The sequence below is a fragment of the Sphaerodactylus townsendi genome, linkage group LG03 (assembly GCF_021028975.2).
Source record: "Sphaerodactylus townsendi isolate TG3544 linkage group LG03, MPM_Stown_v2.3, whole genome shotgun sequence".
NCBI classification, from domain to species: domain Eukaryota; kingdom Metazoa; phylum Chordata; class Lepidosauria; order Squamata; family Sphaerodactylidae; genus Sphaerodactylus; species Sphaerodactylus townsendi.
Genome location: NC_059427.1, coordinates 51,720,513 through 51,725,772, shown reverse-complemented (window position 1 = coordinate 51,725,772; position 5,260 = coordinate 51,720,513).

Genomic DNA, 5,260 nt, shown 5'->3' with positions numbered 1-5,260 from the left:
CATTTTGGTATACGTCAACCTTGTGATTTTGTCAAAAACAGTCCTGTAAAAATTGGGCGTTACTCTCTAGAGCACAGTTGACATTCATTTGGCTTGCAGGTTTTTTGTTTTGTGTTGCAGGGGAGGCAGGACAGTAGTCTTGAAGTTGCTAAACAACGTTACTTGTGCACAGTGTCAACGTTACTTGTGCACAGTGTGATCACCTAGGAATCCCTCCCATCATTGACCTTCTCCATTGACATGTAAAAATGTGTTCTACAAGGGACAGGGTGTTGCCTTTGACCCACTGTAAGTCAACAAAGAGGCCTGAGAGCTTTGTTTTTCTTGGTCAGCTGCAATCTGCCATTCACATGGGTTAAGCTGCCACATAACAGGCAAGTTGTACTCTCCAGAGAGCTGTTCTGTATTCATTAGAGTCCTACAACAGGTGTGCATGTGGCTCTTTTGCCAGCCTCAAGCTAGTGCAATGAAAGGATGAAGCAAAAGCATGGCAAATGAAACTGGTAAAGAGCAGGCAGCCCCTTGAGTAGCTATTTTTTATGAGCCTGGTTTGGGGTATAAAAAGTTAACACAGTGGTTGTCCCTTTTCTCTTTTAAGTGCTAGATTGTTCTGAAATTAAAGTTGGTAGGGTGCAAAGGGTCATTTAGTCCAACCTCGGCTCAGATAGGCCTGGATATTTATCTGTCAGCCTCTCAAATTAGCCTTTACAATATAATCTACAGTGTAACTACCAAGGAAAGTTGTTGTGTGATCAGGAAGTGCTAATGGAATAGATCATTTGTGATGACTCTCAGATGTGCCCGAAGTTCATGAGGTTCTCAAGTGGTGAATTTCTGGAGTATCAACTCATTTCAAAGAAATTGTTTTCTGACCCTCATGGTTTAAGACAGAAGTTTTTCAAACTTTTTAAGGAACCTCCACTGTCCCAGTACAGAATCAAGTATGTTTGAGCCTATTTATTTCAGTTAGCTTTTAAGGTATTCTTAATCAGATGTTGTATTGTGGGCAGTAACTACCCAAAAATGCTTAAAACTGAAAATGGGAGACCCTCCTGTTTCCTTTACCATAGCGCCGTGGTGGCGAACCTTTGGCACTCCAGATGTTATGGACTACAATTCCCATCAGCCCCTGCCAGCATCTGGAGTGTCAAAGTTTCGCCACCACTGCTTGAAGCTCAATCCTTGTAAAGAGAGAAAGAGATCTTCTGTGGCAACTCATTGCACTCCAACTAAATGTTACATCACTTTGAAAATGTACATTGCTTATTGCACACATAATTATTTTAAAGCACTGAAGTATGTACAACTGCTGAATGTACTGAATTAAGATCTTGGTGCCCTTATGTATGCAGATAATGTTTCCATCATGTTTTGCTAGCCAAATCCTTTGAGGATCTAACACATTCTTTAAAGTAAGATATAATAGCTTGTCATGTAACTCTAATGTTTTCTTATGATTTAGTCATCTGCTTCTGATCCTTCTTCCTGCCACTAAAGCTAAATGGCAGCAGATCACGTATTTTGTGAATGATACTGGGAATAAGTGGAGTAGATCCTCTTTCTTCATATTGGAAACTGGATTTCCTCTCAAAAACTACAACAATGCATTTGAAGGCTTTGTTATAAATTATGTGATGCTATGGCTGTGAAGCATCTGCTCCTGGATTTGAAAGGATTTCTCATAAATGTCACATACAATGGCTTTGGGAATTTCATTGCTTTCTAAAAAATATCCCAAAAATTAGAGAGTTAGAAACTGATCAACATTCATTGCTGCATCGCCTTCAGTTACAATTTTATCTTGGATCTGTTTGCATGTTCTTAGCAGCAATGAGTAACTTCCAGGTACCAGGGAAAGGAGAGCCTTGTATATTCTATCATCCATGGTAAGATGTGAGCTTTTTAAATGTGCAAGGAATTACATATCTCATCTGCAGCACAATGTACCCTTTACTGCATCATCCAAAAATACAAGTAATTGATGTGACAACATTCCGCTGTTTTTCTAGGTCTCGCAAAACAGCCAATATGCTCATAACTCATTCACCAATAAGGAGATGGTATGTTGCATATAAAATCCACAAACATGAAGCATTAACATGTAGGTCATCTTTCATAGGCAGTGTATTAGAAAAAATTTCTTTCCCTTGCAGGTGTGGAGGTTTACCATGATTAAAATAGGTAAGGCAGCTGGAAGTCAGACAGGATTGGCTCCACCAGTTGGGCATTAATTTCCTTAGAGTAAAGGCCCCCTCCCAAATTGTTGGCTGAGGATGTGGGCACAGCCACTTGGCTATTCTGGCAGGGGCTGATGGGAATTGTAGTTCATGAACATCTGGAGAGCCGCAGATTGCAGACCCCTGGTTGGTAATAGAACCATGTTGCTTGCGGCATTGGCTGAGCTCTTGACTGGGGGGGTGGGGGGGCATGGCGGGGATACTGTTTCTTTCCAACAAAGGGTCAGAGCAGTCAATATGAAGCTAACCTACCAGCTGCTGTGTCTTGGGAATGTGTCAGAAAAAGATACTAAAATATTTTCCAAAGCAGTTGAATCTTTTATTGTATGATCACAGAAGACAGCGAAAGCAGAATTGGTTGTGGGGGGGGGGGATTTACCTCACCCAAGTACATTCATATCCTCCCAGATAAGCATGGACAATTTAAACTTGGAATTTTCCAGTTAAACTGACCTAATGTCTTTTCTTTGCAGCTGGTCCTGGCTAGATCCATCCCAGTGCTAGTCTTGAGGTGACTTATGTTTGCAGTCACAGCACCTCCAACCTAGCCTACCTCCACAAATGCAAAGCAGTATGTTTTGATGCTGGTAGTAAATTGCCTGGTTCATCTAGGGAAGAACACAGAGGGGTGGCCTTCTGTCATTTCTGTACATGGCTGAGAATCTACATTCTGATATCGTAGAGCAGGGGTAGGGAACCTGCGGCTCTCCAGATGTTCAGGAACTACAATTCCCATCAGCCCCTACCAGCATGGCCAATTGGCCATGCTGACAGAGGCTGATGGGAATTGTAGTTCCTGAACATCTGGAGAGCCGCAGGTTCCCTACCCCTGTCGTAGAGTAAGTGATGGGCAGTATGTTTGCAGGCTCCCAAAAAAGAACTCCTGTATTAGAGGCTGGTGTAATTAAGATGTATATTAGTGCTTTTTACAGTTGTGTCACATCTAGAAGTATTCTTTCTCAGCTAATAAAAGTGGAATTGTTTTTATTTGATAATCCAGTTAAATATCTGTCCCATTCAAATTATTACTTATATTGTACAAATCAAGGAAACAGAGGTACTACCTTACAAAAAGAGTTAACCACTGTAGAATGTCTAGCAAAGATATAAACCCATGATATAAAGGGCTAAAGAAATCCCTGAATGCTAAATGGTACCTGAATGTTTATCTGGTCTATTAAGTGACACCCATCAGAATTATTGCCGCCACAGCTATGCCCATGAAAATGGCCATCGTATAACTGATAAAAACAGTTCAATTGAAATAATAACAGTGCTTACTACTAAAGCTGTGATTTTCATTTAAAATCAATAATCAAAATAAGAGTGTGTTCATAGATAGAAGCAGGATGATCTAGCCAAAAAAAAATTCCCATCTTGCTTGGTTAAGGTTTATTATTAAATGTGGAAAAATCACTGCATTATTTTAATTCAGCTCTGCCCATTTTCCAGAAGTGCTGCACTTATTGCATTAATCTTCCTGGCGAAGTTTTTACGACCGATTGCCTGCAGACTATGAGAAGTTTCTCCATCCATTACCCGCAGGGAAACGGGTCCTGCTGGGTAGGAAAATATTTGTTACATCTTATCAGGGTGACACATAATCTAACAACAATTACAGCAGGCCCATATTTTGTACTATTTCAGTTTCAGTGTGAAAAATAGTTCTAATATTAAACCAGGAGTGGGTGTGAGCTATAGTAACCAGTTGAATATTATAAGCTCGGCAGTTGTGATTTCCTTCAAGTTGTTGGTCTCATCATTATTGGGCTCCTGCCCCGAGCAAGTGAATACTCATAAATCCAGCCTACGTGCCCCCTATGCAAATGACAGTGTTCTCCAGGAAAGTGTCTTGAAGGATGATTACATCCATATCCATATGAAGTGCTGAAATTGCATTCTCCCTGTGTTTTATGTTTTTGCTAATATAAAGGCACTCCTAGGCATTTCAGGTCAGTTGCATTCTTCCAAAGGTTAAGAATATATGAGGAGTATCGCCATCTACTAAATAAAAAAGCTCTGTAAAAGCTTGCTACTTTAAAAGGTCTAACTGTACACAAAACACAGTATTGAATGGCTCTAAATATAACTCTTCTGCTATGTCACCAGTCCAATGCGTGTTTGCTTAGAAATAAAGCCACTTCTTCAATGAGACTTGCTCATTATGAGCTATTTTTGTCCAAAAAAAAACAACCCTTAAAAGATTATAATTCTGTGTACTAGTAAAATGGCCGTCCTTCATGCCAGTCAGGATTTCAGCAGAACCGGGCCAGCCACCCCAAAAAAGTGTATGTGTGGAAAAACACGGTTTGTGTGGAAAAACACAGAAATCCACCCGAAGAAAAAGAATAACCTGATGATGGCTGCATGTGGTCAAGGAGGAACCTGAGAAAGCAGGTGAGGGTTAGTCAACAGGGAGAGTCGGTTACTCTGCTTACACCTCTGCTTACAGGTGAGATTTTTAGAGGTGAAATTTCCAAGTTGCTGTTCCTTTGGTTCCTTCCACCTTTATTTATTTACTTTACTCTCCAGGCACCTGACCAAGGTGGCAAAATTATAAAAACATTAACAGACATTGAAATCAAGTATTTAAAAAACCAGCCCAGCCTAAAAACATTGACCATAGCCCCCACTGGGGCTTTACAGGTAAGAACCAGCACTTTGAATTGTGCCCAGAAACAAATGGGCAGCTAGTGCATACTTTTCAACACTGTCGTGATATATAGGGATCACCCTATATAACACCCCTGTCAATAGCCTGGCTACATTTTGGCTGTTAGATGAGCTGAAGTAGTATCCAGGACATTTTCATAGGCAGTATCATGGAAAGTGCATTATAGTAATCTAACCCAGATGTAATCAGAGCATGGATTGTTGTGGTCATACGGTAGCTGTTGTATCAGTCATACCTTCCCCATTGTCAACAATTTGTAGGCATATAATTCTATTTCATCTCTCCCCACCCCCACCTTTGAGGCAATACTCACACACTGCTATCACCATTCAGAAGTATTGTTTAGGTG